At 37.7% G+C, this 15383-nt stretch overlaps 1 long non-coding RNA gene across 2 annotated transcripts; it reads left to right on the top strand.

The window, feature by feature from the left end:
- The first annotated feature begins 472 nt into the window (after positions 1 to 472).
- Positions 473 to 6069, top strand: LOC143697033 (uncharacterized). 2 transcript variants are annotated; one of them, XR_013186149.1, is made up of 4 exons: positions 473 to 566; positions 646 to 782; positions 3835 to 3903; positions 5483 to 6069. It is a non-coding gene; the product is annotated as an uncharacterized LOC143697033 (long non-coding RNA). The 2 variants fall into 2 exon arrangements; XR_013186148.1 differs by having other exon boundaries at positions 525 to 782.
- Positions 6070 to 15383: the final 9314 nt, after the last annotated feature.

The following is a 15383-nucleotide window of genomic DNA, read 5'->3' as shown; positions in this document are numbered from 1 at the left end:
AAGCTTCAGCTTTAAGTAGTTGTCATTTCCCTTTGCACTAGTTGTTTACCAGTGCTGAGTCATTTGTGTGCATTTCGATCATTCAATTTACCTCAGACTGTGTGTCATACAAGGAAACAAATCATTGTAAGCATGATTGACTCAAGAGGTGTGAGAAGAGCTTGTTAGTTCTCCCTCTCTTGCGCTTCCTCTCTCTCTCCCACGTGCTACCTGAAGCCACAGAGCCTCGGTAGACTTTCAGATGAATAAATTTGTATATTTTAAAGCGTAGTCCTCTGTGCTGAAGAATTCTCTAGAGGCCTCTTCCCTTCTTTTCTCCCAAGTTTGCCTCACACCCTATGGAGTCATTAGTCTTCTTGCTGTATTGAATCTTTAATCATCTGTGTTTGAGGGAGATAAAAGAGGGAATATTGCTCTTTAAAATTCAAGTTCAGCCATTCCCACTTTGGCTTTTTTCTTTGAAGTGTGCAGACTGGTTGAACTATATATTTCTTGCTCCCTCTGAATTCAGCATCTGCAAATTGAGACATTACACAATTGCTGCTTAGAATGGTGTGTTCCCAAAGGTGAGTGGTGGTCTTGTTTGGGCATGTAGTTTTCCTTCATGCTCTGTACAGCCAAAAGCTCTGTGCTGTTTTTCTCCAGTCATTTATCTACAGATAGATATTGGCAGCGCTTCTGCAGAAGGACAGCTGGCAGCAATTGTTGAACTCCTCTGCCCAGATACTGGATACCACGGCACCCTTTCCAGTTCACCCTCATATCACCTTGGATTGGAAAAGGTATAGCACAGCTGACCTAGAAACAGTCTTTTAATTGTTCATATGGCCTTCTGACCAACCATACACGGCAACACACTGCAAAAAGTGAAATTGTGCAACTGTTGCCTAAAAGAAACAGTCTTCTGTGGGTGTAATTAGTTTGTTTTCAGTAGACTAGAACAGACTTGATGCTCTAAAGCCACCTTTCCACTGTCAGGAAAAACGATTCTCTTTGCTTCACCTCGAAATGAAAATTATGGCATCATTTACTCACCCTCATGTTGTTTCAAACTTGTATTGTATGAATTTCTTTCTTCTTCAGATGTTTTGAATAATATCGGTAACCAGACACTTGATGTACCCCATCGACTTCCATAATAGGAAAACAAATACTATGGAAGTCAATGGGGTATCAACTGTTTGGTTACTGACATTCTTCAAAATATCTGCTTTTGTGTTCAGCAGAAGAAAGAAATTAATACAAGTTTGAAATAACTTGAGGGCGAGTAAATGATGAAAGAGTTATCATTTTGAAGTGAACTAATCCTTTAACCGTTCCATTCCATGTCGATCTGGCCCAGTATATTCCTAGTACGGATATGGTTTCATTTTCCATTGTGGGACTGATAACAGTGCTGTTTGGAATGTAATAGTATGAATGCATCAGTTGTTGCCTTGGTAAAGCAAGAGTTTACTGACGATATGAGATGTAAATAGTAACTGTGTTATGGTGATTGGTGACATATGGTGACATTTTATTTTTAATTTGTTTTACATTGCTGAAATAGCAACAGACAAGTGGCCAATTCTGAGTTGCGATGTCATTATACCATTCTACCACATAGGGGTTGTTCACACAGAACGTGTTTTTCCATTCCACTGCGCTACTTTATCTACTTTATGCTCGAGTCGGTTCACTAGTGTGATAGCGTAAGCTTTTGTTGTTGTACGTCACACGCATCATACACATGATCAGCGTCGGCCAATAGTGAGCCTACGTGTGACGTAGCTCTACGCGATCACACTACGCTAACTGACTAGAGGCCCACAGAAAAGGAAATGAATAGTTGAAATAAAGTCGTTAATTTAGTTTTTTTGCGCACAAAAAGTATTCTTGTCGTTTGATAAACTTAAGATTGAGCCACTGTAGTCACTTGGACTATTTTAACGATATCTTTAATAACTTTTCGGGGCTGGCAAGTTTCAATCCCTAAAGAAGCCTATGGAGGAGTGATCCAGCTCTCAGATTTCATCAAAAATATCTTAATTCGTGTTCCGAAGATGAACGAAGTCTTACGAGGTTGGAACAACATGAGGGTGAGTAAATACTGACAGAATTTTAGTTTTTGGGTGAACTAACCCTTTAACTGTTGCGTTTGCGTCTCGCATCTTTTGCAGCATCTCACGAATAAGCGCCGTGTTTTTAGAATGCTGTTAAAGACGCATCTCAAGACCTTGCGATTTTTCCCCATTCCAATGCCCACGTTCTATGTTAACCAATTTACACATGCATAATCTTCCACTGAATTTTAGACAAACACTTTTAAACTGCCATAATCATCTGGAAAAATTACCAGAGATGCACTTTTTGTAATACTTAGAATTGACTAAAAAATCCCATGTTCACCATGACACTTCTGCCTGACAAAGCATTTTGTATCATGCACTCACACATACACAGACTCAAATATTTCCCTGCTTTTGTAATCACAGATGTCAGTGATACACAACAGTGTGACCTCATTGAGATTGTTCTTACAAAACAATGGCAGGCCAGCCCGTCAGACCTGCTCAAAACGTCACACACGCTTACAAATATACAATAGATTTGAGGTCACGAGCAGGAGCTGTGATGGGAATTCCCAGCTTACAGGAATAACCTGAAGACTGCAGCAGTTTGAAGTGGTTAACATATGATGTACATATGATGGTGTTTTGTTGACAGGTGCTCTCCTTTGCCTTATTCATATTCCTCACGATTAACAATCACAGGTCATTTGATTATTTAGCAACAACATCATTTATTAATGTTGTTACCTGGGAGGTCTGAAAGGAAAAGCTGTAATAATAGAAGATATTTTCCATGGAGAGATTAGAAATTTCTTCTTTGTTAAAAATAACTATGGATATTTGGCTGCGTATCCGGCCTTTTATATTGCAGAAGTGAATCGCATCAAGCCATGACAATCTTTGCCGTATAGACCCTGGCCCTTGTTTCTCAGTGCTATCTCTGTGCGGCCTGTTTGCCTCATCTGTTCTCCTCATTACAGAGAGCACGAGTGAGACAGAGGGAGCGCATCTGTTTTCAACACTTGTGTCAGAAGCTTATTGAGCATTATGCTCAACATTTCTACTTCTGATCAGAAATGTAATCTACCACAGCACATTTGCACAGTTTAAAAATCAGCAGGGGGCGGATGGGGAGGACAATTTCCATAGGCTCACATGCGGCGTTAAAACGCATGCAAAAGTTACAGAGATGTTGCAGAAATTAAGAAAACAACTCATAAGGCTGTTATTGTGTATGCAAGTCTCACTAATGGGGCCGTCTTAAATGCAGAAATGCGGTCAGCCAAACAACCCTGGTGGCAAACTCAAGACCCCACTTGCCCTCTGTGATAGTCCTAATTTAGCTTCCGAGTTTGATATAGCGCTGCAAATATTTGCCCGTGCACACATTAAATCTGTTTGCTCCGGATGTTTCAACAAACAAACCGCAATGGTACATTAAATGAAGTAAATGTTCAACAGTGTGTGCGATTATGCACTACATATATCTGACCCTCCACAGTGAAAGAGTGTCTTTGTGTTCTCTGGTCTTGTTTGGACAGATGGTTATTCTTCTAGTCTTGATGTTATGATAATTTTTCTTGCATTAGATGCCTTAAATGAATTATTTACACAGCGCTGTGCTAAACATTTGTCAGAAATGTTTTGAATACTTTGAACTGCTGCTGCGGCGTTTAGTAGGCTTTTCAGTCTTTCACCTATAGAAAATTAGTTTTATTGTTGTCAAAGACTTCCTTCCTGCTCATATTCATATTTACCTATATTAATTTATCTTCTGCTCAAGGGTCTGCTATCAGAATGTCCATGAAGTTCCTGTCCTCACCGGTGGACAAAGAAGAACAAGAGCAAGGAGGTACAATTCATCTAGATATTTGATAGATCTTTTATTTAATTTAGATCATATATCTTGGTATCCTTAGAAGTTTCAAGGTTCTCCCGGTTTTTTAATCTCTGTTGTGAGTATTTTGTGTTATGGTACTTTTTCACATCAGAATTGCAATAAGATAATGTCCTTTTTAATTTTAAACAAAGAATAACATGTTGTTTTTTATGTAAATTCGGGAGGAATATAACAAGCATTCTGTCAGGCGTTGAGATCTGCAAAATCCAGAAATGCCATTTAAAACATTTTAACCATTGTGCCACTGGCTGACACGTTTTATCTGAATATATTACAGGGATCTTTTGAAATGCAAGAGGGGCATGAAATGTGAACTGACACAGCAGTTTACATTCAAACTGCTGTTTTTGGTAAGATGTTGGATGAATAAAGACCTATACTGTATATTATTTAATTAGATTCATGCATGGCTTAAAGGTGAAACAAACAATAAATTTAATAGTAAATATGTAATATAATATAATTATTATAATATATTATAATATAATTATTATAATATATTATATAATATAATATATTAATATAATATAATAGATAACCAGGAGTAAATTTAGGCCTGGTTTCACAAACAGGGTTTAGATTAATCCAGGAATAGGCTTTAGCTCAATTAGTTTAAATAGCTACAATTTAAGTAGCTTTTATAAACGTGCCTTGGGTAAAACAAAAACATTACTGGTGTACATCTTGAGACAAAACAATGGCACTGCCATATTTGAAGATATGTCAGTGCAAGTTGCTTTTTGTAAAAACAGCTCAAATATGCATTTTAGTCTGGAACTAACCTTAAGCCTTGTCTGTGAAACCGAGGGTTATTGTATGGTTAAGTTGGGAGAAACACAAAGAAATACTGACTACAGCGATTTGCCAAGAAATTTGCCCTAATGCCCTTTAATGGCTTAAAACCTTAAATCTTTTTAGGAAATCTGCTATTAAACATGATTTGTCAAATCTAGTTTCAATAACAGAAACTGAATTCTGGACAACAGAAATCAAAATAAACTAAATAAGAGAAGTTAACTTTAACTCAGAATGACATAGCATTAAGTCCCGGGTGTTTGAGTGCTTACTTAAATTTTTACACATGAATAATTTAAAGTTATATGCAAGACAGAGTGAGAAGTGTTGGGCGTTTTAAAACACAAACCATTCATTATCTAAAAAGCATGCTCAATCATATTATAGTCATATGACGTTGGCCTCCTGGTTCCATGAACAATGTCAGCCTCAAGGACAACCTTCCAGCTTTGCAATCTCAGAAAACACAAGAGGGCATCTCGAAACACTCTAGAAAGACTAGCGGGCCAGAAATAAAAGTGGAACCAGATACTGACCAACTAGACTTGAGTTTACAATATGACATATCCAATTCTGATAAGATCCCATGCACAATGCTTTCATGGTGAGGTAGGAGGAAGACGTGTCTCTGTCTTCGACCAGCTCGAAAAATTAATTTGATAGACTGCAGTGATTGGATCGAATCACGGCTGATTAACTTTTCAGGCCTAATTTACTCTGCCATTCATTTGCTCAGGGTGACGAATACTGGCAGATCTTCAGAATGAAGAGTCGGGGAAAGACCAGAGGGAGAGTGTCCTTACCTCATGTCTGTTATTCTTTCAAACCTGGTGTGCGAAGAGAATATACTAACCGAAGTGAACCTCCCTGTCCTGAGGGAGCAGCACAGGGCTCCCAAACACCTAAAGAGGGCGAGACCAGACCGAAGACTTTGATGCAGTTTCCAGGCAACACGTAGTATGAGCCTGTGGAGAAAAGGTGGAGGAGGCGCACCACGGGCCGAGGCGGCTCACATGCACACAGGGCCCGGAGGCTTTGGTGTGATTAATGGCACAGGTATGCGCTACAGCAGGCATCCTCCGAGAACCTACAGATCAGTCTTCCTGTAATACAAATCCGACATTGGCTCCCCTCCCCTTTCTCCACCCCACCCCACCTGCTCCTGCAACACCATCATCAGAAGCTCAGCTCCTCACTGCCAAGTGCATCACCGGCATCACGCTCATAAATCATTCCCAAACAAAACACGCTTAATCTGTGACACGCAGGCCTGACACACAAATTTATTACCTGTGTGAGATGCACAACATGTCCCTAGCACCTTCTGTCTGTCTGGGAGAAGAAAAAATAATATGGACGGGAATGGGGAGGGAGGACAATTGCTAGTTAAAAACTTCACACTTGGTGCAGTGATGCTTGCTTCTGTTTGTTGAGTGTGAGAGACAAAGCATTTACGAGGCTGGTTGATTTCAAGCGCTTATTACAGCACAGAGAGTCCTTTCTTCTGCCGCCTCCCTCTTGCCAAAGGATTTTACTCAAGCACATTTGTAAGACATGAATACATAAGTCCTTTTCATGGATTAGGTTGGCAATGAGATGAATGGTCTGTGGTATGAGTCAAATTGCCTGATTGCAACTGGCTGTTTTGAATGTAGGAGGTTAATGAAACAAAAGCGTACCTCTCTAATCCCTCAACATGGAAAGAAACAAATGTAAACTTGCTTTATGAGCTTATCATAATTCATATTCTGCCCGTTCAGCAGCAAGGATGAGAAAAAATGGATAGGAAAGCATTGGTTTTAGATTTATTTATTTTTCTTTAAATTAAAGACACTGGTTAGTGTCATGATTCAGAAGAATGATATTTTTTTACATCACAAATATGATATGTGCATGTTTTTTTGCAACTCCAAAATGTTATGTCTGCTGACGTATTGTCTTTGGAAAAGTGTTACAATACCTCTATACTTTTTCTGCATGATTATTTGATGTATTACTTCTGGGTTTAATATTTGGAGAGCAGACAAGCGATTCCACAGATCTTTCCATCAGCAGACAAAGCCACAGTGATTACAGTCAGGTTATAAGAGCAAGTGAAAATCACATGGGAGTTTCCCCTGGGGATCTGACCCCCCTGCATTTTACACGACTTTCAGACTTGAATCAGAAACTTTGCTTTTGTTTGCGCTCAGAGTTTAGTTTGAAAGAAACATTGTAACTGTATTTTTGTGTGCTATGTGTTATACAGTATATAAATACATATACATACAGTACCGGTCAAAAGTTTGGAAACATTACTATTTTTCATGTTTTTGAAAGAAGTCTCTTATGCTCATCAAGCTTGCATGTTAGCAATCTGCATATTAGAATGATTCCTGAAGGATCATGTGAAACTGAAGACTGGAGTACTGATGCTGAAAATTCAGCTTTGCATCACAGAAATAAATTATATTTAAAGTATATTAAAGATAAAAAGCATTATTTAAAATTGTAATAATATGTTCTGTATTTTTGATCACATAAATGCAGGCTTGATGAGAATAAGAGACTTCTTTCAAAAACATTAAAATAGCAATGTTTCCAAACTTTTGACCGATACATACAGTAAACACGGAAACACACATATATACAGGTCCTTCTCAAAAAATTAGCATATTGTGATAAAGTTCATTATTTTCCATAATGTAATTATAAAAATTAAACTTTCATATATTTTAGATTCATTGCACACCAACTGAAATATTTCAGGTCTTTTATTGTTTTAATACTGATGATTTTGGCATACAGCTCATGAAAACCCAAAATTCCTGTCTAAAAAAATTAGCATATCATGAAAAGGGTCTCTAAACGAGCTATTAACCTAATCATCTGAATCAACTGATTAACTCTAAACACCTGCAAAAGATTCCTGAGGCTTTTAAAAACTCCCAGCCGGTTTCATTACTCAAAACCGCAATCATGGGTAAGACTGCTGACCTGACTGCTGACCAGAATGCCATCATTGACACCCTCAAGCAAGAGGGTAAGACACAGAAAGAAATTTCTGAACAAATAGGCTGTTCCCAGAGTGCTGTATCAAGGCACCTCAGTGGGAAGTCTGTGGGAAGGGAAAAGTGTGGCAAAAACCGCTGCACAACGAGAAGAGGTGACCGGACCCTGAGGAAGATTGTGGAGAAGGACCGATTCCAGACCTTGGGGGACCTGCGGAAGCAGTGGACTGAGTCTGGAGTAGAAACATCCAGAGCCACCGTGCACAGGCGTGTGTAGGAAATGGGCTACAGGTGCCGCATTCCCCAGGTCAAGCCACTTTTGAATCAGAAACAGCGGCAGAAGCGCCTGACCTGGGCTACAGAGAAGCAGCACTGGACTGTTGCTCAGTTTTGCATCTCATTCGGAAATCAAGGTGCCAGAGTCTGGAGGAAGACTGGGGAGAAGGAAATGCCAAAATGCCTGAAGTCCAGTGTCAAGTACCCACAGTCAGTGATGGTCTGGGGTGCCATGTCAGCTGCTGGTGTTGGTCCACTGTGTTTTATCAAGGGCAGGGTCAATGCAGCTAGCTATCAGGAGATTTTGGAGCACTTCATGCTTCCATCTGCTGAAAACAGGTGCGTGAAAACTGAAAACTGATGCGTGAGAAAAAGATGGCGGCATCGGCAGCAGTACAGGTAGCTAGCAGCAGCAGCTTGGCAGGCGCTGATTTTTCACCTATCCTAAAGACATCTGGGAAGCTGCCTGATATAAGAACTGCCGTAAAAACCAAGACTTTATGGCCATTGACAAAAGATACAAATGCCCGGGCCTTAAGTGTGCTAATTGTGGTGCTTTACTTGATGGCTCTCACTACTACACAAATGTTTGGGAGCTGGGTAGCTGCTTGTGAACGTTCAACTTCATCTGGCGGTGTGCCAAAGACGATCGCTGCTCCACTGGACTCGTGGAGCCAGTATATAATCTACTCTAACGTACTGGACGGTGGGCGAGCCGTTTATCAGGATAAACACAGCGGTCAGCTACGCGCACGGAGAGTAGCTCGTCATGCAAAGGTTCAGGAAGGATATGCGTTGATTCTTTGCATTATGCTACTACTATGCGGGGATGTTCATGCAAATCCGGGCCCTATGGTCGTACAACATTCACCGCAGCTGAATACATCCACGGCAACACCAGTGACCTCCATACTACAAGGTAACATATCAGCATGCTGTGCGTCCAAAACTGCAGAATTAATCTCGCTGCAGACTATTGTCACCTCCAAACAACAAAACACTAAACTCTTTCAAACAGTTAATCACGCATCGGTACTCTGGAATCCTAAAACAAAACCAAAAGGAATATTTGGCGGACATATAAACATACGCAGTGTGATTTCAAAAACGGAACAATTGGAACATCTACTTTTGGACTCAAATCTTGATTACCTGTGTCTTACAGAGACTTGGTTAACATCCATGACTCCTTTATCCGTGTTTTCAATTCCTGGATATAATGTTTACAGGCGGGACAGAGGGAAGGGGAAAGGAGGCGGAGTCTTAATCTTTGTGAAAGACAGCATCAATAGTCATCAAATAGACATTCCAGTGCAAACCTTGGAGTGCGTCGGTGTTACTATAACCCTTTCAGCACAAATGTCATTCATTTTATTTGCTGTATATCGACCACCAAATGCGACAAATGAATTTTATCTTGGCTTAGCTGAAATACTTAAAAAATATGAAAGAAAAGAAACTCTGTTAATGGGTGATCTGAATATAAACTGGCTTGATAAAATAAGAAAGAAAAAACTTAAGGATATTACAAACTCGGTACAAATGACTCAAATGATAAACAAGCCAACTAGACTAACAAAAAAAACTCAAACTTTGATTGATCTCATATTTACAAATAAACCAGATAGGGTTACCAAAACATATAATTTAATAACAGGTTTGTCAGATCACAACCTTACTCTAGTTGCTAGAAAAATAAATAAATCCAGGAATAGGGACAAACAGCAATTAAAAAATCAAAATAAAATTCTTCATATTCCTAAGAGAAATCAAATTGCACTGATGAATGATTTAAATGAAATTGATTGGGAGTGTAAAGTTGACAGTAAAGGCTGTGAGTATACATGTAATAATATTACCTTAACTTTACAGGAGACCGTTACAAAATATACAGAATTAAAGAGAAATAAAACTAATAAAAAGAAATTGCCATGGTTTGGTAACTCTCTCTGGGATCTAATGAAGCAGAGAGACCTGGCACTTAAAACCTTTCTTAAATCAAAATTGACCACTGATCATTATGTATATAAAAGTCTAAGGAACAAGGTTACCTCGCAGCTTCGAAAAGCCAAGGCAAACTTCTATCTAAATATGATTAAAGACGCAAAAGGCAATAGTAAACTTCTCTGGAAAAGTATGGACAAATTACTTGGTAAAGAAAAAACAAATTGTGATCATGTACAACTTAAAATAAATGGAGTTATTCAAAATGATAATATAGAGGTGGCAACACATTTTAATGATTATTTTTTAAATTCGGTGCGGGATCTGGCAGATATGTTCCCGAAACCAATTTGTATATATAACTTTAATTGTGATGAGTCATTCTTTAAATTGTCTCATGTAGATGAAAGGACAGTTTTGAAAGTAATATCACACATAAATAATAGTAAATCTAAAGACATTTTTTCCATTGATTCTGTGTTTTTAAAAGAGCACAAGGAAATTTTAACTCCAGTGTTAACTAAAGTTATAAATCAGTCTATAAATGAAAGTATCTTCCCCACATCTTTGAAAACAGCTATAGTAAAGCCTATACACAAGTCAGGAGACAAGCTCCAGGTCTCTAACTATCGACCTATAAGCATTCTTCCTACTATCTCCAAAGTCTTTGAAAAAGTAGTTGCAGCACAGTTAGTGGAACATCTTGATTGCAATACTGCATTACATCCTCTCCAGTTTGGTTTCAGAAAACGATACTCAACGGAGACAGCATGTTGCTACTTAATAGAAGAAATAAAATCAAGTTTGGATAGTGGAGGTGTTGTAGGGGCGATCTTTCTTGACTTGCGTAGGGCTTTCGATACAGTAAACCATGAACTACTAATGGATAAATTAACACATTTCTCTATTAGTATAAGTACAATAAATTGGATTAAATCTTTTCTTAGTGCAAGGCAACAGTGTGTATCAATAAATAATGTATCATCTCCCTTACAAGCATGCACTATGGGTGTGCCTCAGGGCTCTATATTAGGGCCCTTGTTGTTTTCTCTTTATATTAATGATTTTCCGTCTGTGTGTATTAATGCTAAAATGATAATGTATGCTGATGACACAGTGGTGTATATTCATGGCAAAACTGTTATGGATGTTGCTCGAAAGTTAACTGAGGAAATGAAAAATATCTCCATTTGGCTAAAAAAATCTCACTTAACTTTGAATGTTGACAAAACAGTTTCTATGTTTTTCACAAACCGCCGCAAGTCCTCGCTATGTAAAACTGAACCAAAAATTATTATTGAGGGTCAGGAAATTTCAAGGGTTGACCAAATTAAATATTTAGGAGTCATTCTTGACCCAAATTTAAATTTTAAAAAACATATTAAAAAGATAACCAACACGTTGAAAATGAACATAGCACATTTTAGATATATTAGGAACTCTTTGACCATAGATGCATCTAATTTATATCTGAATGCGATGATAATTCCGCACTTTCGATACTGCATGACGAGTTGGTCACAAGCATGTAAAACAGCACTAAGGTCCCTGGAATCATTGTACAAAAGATCTCTTAAGATTCATGACAAGAAATCTAGGTTGTTTCATCATTGTCATATTCTTAAAAAACATAGTATTTTAAGTTTTGAAAATACAGTCATATATTCAAATATCTGTCTTTTGTTTAAGATAATAAATGGTACTGCAGGCCCTCCGTTAAAAAGGTTTATTTCACTGAGCTCAGAAATTGCAACTAGAGTCACTCGATCCACTGTCCGGGGCGAGTGTAGGATTCCTCAGTGTAAAACAGCATTCGGCAGCTCAGCTTTCTCATGTGTGGCCATCAGACAATGGAATCAGTTGCCAACGGAGCTGACCACATGTGTACATTTTAGCACTTTTTCAGACCGGGCCAAAAAATGGCTTCTTTTAAAACAAACATGCTTGCATAATGTATTGTAATTGACGTGTATGTGAGAGGGTATTTGTAAATGAATGTTGAAGAATGAATGAAGGGTGTGACTCTTTTTCTTCTTCTTTTATTGTGTTTTTTTGTGCTGTTTTTGAGAGGAATGATTTTATTAATATGTGTATCTGTTGACATCAGCCTGCCCAGGGACTACAGGTGAAAATTAGCACAAGTGCTATAACCTGGTAAAATGCATCTCTCCTCTTAAGGTTAATGTATATTTTGCATTGTCCCTGTTTAAAAATAAATAAAGGAAAAAAAAAAAAAAAAAAAAAAAAAAAAAAAAAAAAGCTTTATGGAGATGAAGATTTCATTTTTCAGCACCTGCTCACAGTGCCAAAACCACTGGTAAATGGTTTACTGACCATGGTATTACTGTGCTCAATTGGCCTGCCAACTCTCCTGACCTGAACCCCATAGAGAATCTGTGGGATATTGAGAAGAGAAAGTTGAGAGACGCAAGACCCAACACTCTGGATGAGCTTAAGGCCACTATCGAAGCATCCTGGGCCTCCATAACACCTCAGCAGTGCCACAGGCTGATTGCCTCCATGCCACGCCGCATTGAAGCAGTCATTTCTGCAAAAGGATTCCCGACCAAGTATTGACTATTGAGTGCATAACTGAACATAATTATTTGAAGGTTGACTTTTTTTTTTGCATTAAAAACACTTCTTTTATTGGTCGGATGAAATATGCTAATTTTTTGAGACAGGAATTTTGGGTTTTCATGAGCTGTATGCCAAAATCATCAGTATTAAAACAATAAAAGACCTGAAATATTTCAGTTGGTGTGCAATGAATCTGAAATATATGAAAGTTTAATTTTTATCATTACATTATGGAAAATAATGAACTTTATCACAATATGCTAATTTTTTGAGAAGGACCTGTAGTGTTTGGGGTAACGCATTGCAAATTACATTGGTAACAAAATCAGATTTTATTTTTTAAGGAACAAATAAAGAATGCCATGTTAAACTGAAGGCTGGAGTAATGATGCCGAAAATTTAGTTTTGCTATAACAGTAATAAATTACATTTTAAAATATAAATAGAAAGTTATTTTAAATTGTTATTATTTGTATATGTTATTACAACATTATGGTTCTTGTAAATTCTTTACATTTAACACAAAAACTTCTATTGGTTACCTCAGCAGGGTGTTTGGTCATATAACTGTAATTTCACCTTGTAAATAATTTGGTTAAACTCGCCCGTATGGCAGTATCTATTCTTAGTGCCATATCACTTTTGCATTGAGTTTGAGCGGTAAGGGATGTACAGTATTCTGTCAGGTGTTCAATGAACATCTCTTCTGGTCTTGTGTTAATGATTTTAGTACAAGGTCTTTGTGAAGTGATAAAAGCTTCTGTGTTTTAGTTCTGTGTTTGGCCTTATTGATCAAATGCTTTTTATGTTGTCTACCTTTACCATCCTAACTTAAGGACCTGTAAAGTGCACAAGAATATTGATTGTTCCTATTACCCTTTTTGTTTTTCTTTTTAAATCAAGTTGTTCAATATTTTGGTTGATAAGAGACTGGATTAGATAGAGGGCACTTGAAAACAAGTAGAGGCCATCCGACCAAAACATTATCATGAAGGCTGCATCAAGGCAAACAGAAATGATTTATTATGTATTGTATATTGGAGATTAGATTGAATCTAAAAATAACAACAGCTGAAAGCATGTTTATGCAGAAATATCATTATTAGGTCTCATTTTGTTTTGTTTTATTACATTTAACTACTCTACAGTAAGTGAACAGTTTTGCATTATTAAGCTAATTTCTGATATTTGCTTCTGAGCTTCATAGATCATTGTGGGGATAAAAATCTCTGGAACCTTACTGTAGTTTAACAAGAGATAAGTTCTGTTGATGTGATTTAGTTTCAATCTTGTTTATCAAGTAGATCTCTAGTCATGTTACCCGACAGCTACGTGTCAAAGTGAATTAATTTGAGGCCATTTTCCAAGATTAATTAAATGATTCTTGATATTAAGGACTGAATGAAAAATGGGAGGAACAGTTTCATTTCTGACCTTGCTCAATTTTTAATGAACTCGCTATGGCTCGTACAAAATGGCTCTGTCTTATAAATGGTGCTGTACAGTAACTTCAATAAATGGTGTGCAAATTAAAGAGCTTTTATTGTCTCTGGAAGCAGCTGTCTGTAAATCTTGAAACCGAGATAATGTGAAGGATACAATAACCTACTGATTTTATCAGGTGTAGGGGAAAACATGGAAAATAAAAAGTTGTGAGAATGTCAGCTGTATAATTACAAGCTCAGGTATTAGTTACATTAGAATAAAAAAATAGTTCTTCTGAAAAAGTAAAACTTCTGAGGTTTTGATTAGATATGTTTCATAGAAGCATGAGCATGTGGCAGTTGTGTGCGCTGCTCAGTACTGGCAGGGCATGCTCAGTGTTAATTACGTGCGGTAATGAGAGAACAGAGTCAGACTGTGAGACACAGGGTATTTTTAGAGCCTCTGCAAAGTTATCCAATGCACAGACTCAATCTGTACCATACTTTTGCGCTATTCCAGTTCCTCTCTCTATTTTGTCATCCTACCTTTAGGCTCTGCCTGCTGTGGTAAAGATATTTTCGCCAAGTCCGTGGATGTAAAAAAAAAAAAAAAAACACTACATAAGGTTCAGTTCATTAGTTGTACCATTACCTGACCCACTGTATCGAAATCATCGTTTACACTAATACATAATACACTCTAAAAATAATCCAATATTTTTGGAAAGTCAGATTATACCAGAATCTACCTTTGAGGAACCATTTCTGTGCACAAGTTGGGAACTGTGGACAATGAGGGAGATATTTGAAGTGGTTTGGCTTGTCTAGTTCTGGATATAGATCTAACTGTAATGATGTGTTAATCAAGAATCTGGCGTCAAAACAAACCTTCAGTGTGTTTGAGTCCAATGAGTGTTGTTCAAAAAGACTCGAAGAAAGTTCAGAACTCTAACTGTAACCATTGTGCTCTAATAGTCTGTTATATGAGCGTTATTATAATATCCTTTATTTAATTGGTGGCATAGTATCTAAGCAGTCTGGAGCTATTTGTGGTCTGGTACAATGCTGAAAATGTCAGCTGTCTTCTATTTGAGTGTTTTATAAACCCTAGTGCAATTCTTTGGGTCTTTATGACCTATCAATACAACATTTTAACTTCAGCTGGCAGCCCTTGCAGGCACATATGAAGTGCTTCAGCTGGCTTATTTTGTTGAACCCATGGCCATTTGAAATTTTGCTATTTGGTATATTTAGACTTCTATTGGCAATTAAAATGATACTTGGAAATACTGGTGGTGGCACTGGCAAGGCTTTATTATGAGAAAGCGAACCATCTTTGATCTCTTGTGAACAGTCAGGCATTGTTGTTCTCCCATCGCTTTTATTAAGAATAATAAGAACACAAAACACATCTAACACCCTC

The sequence above is a fragment of the Siphateles boraxobius genome, unplaced genomic scaffold, assembly GCF_051911475.1.
Source record: "Siphateles boraxobius isolate OS27281-9 unplaced genomic scaffold, OSU_SipBor_1 31, whole genome shotgun sequence".
In the NCBI taxonomy this organism is placed as follows: domain Eukaryota; kingdom Metazoa; phylum Chordata; class Actinopteri; order Cypriniformes; family Leuciscidae; genus Siphateles; species Siphateles boraxobius.
Note: the sequence above shows the minus strand (reverse complement) of the source record. Positions and strands in the feature narration are given on the sequence as shown.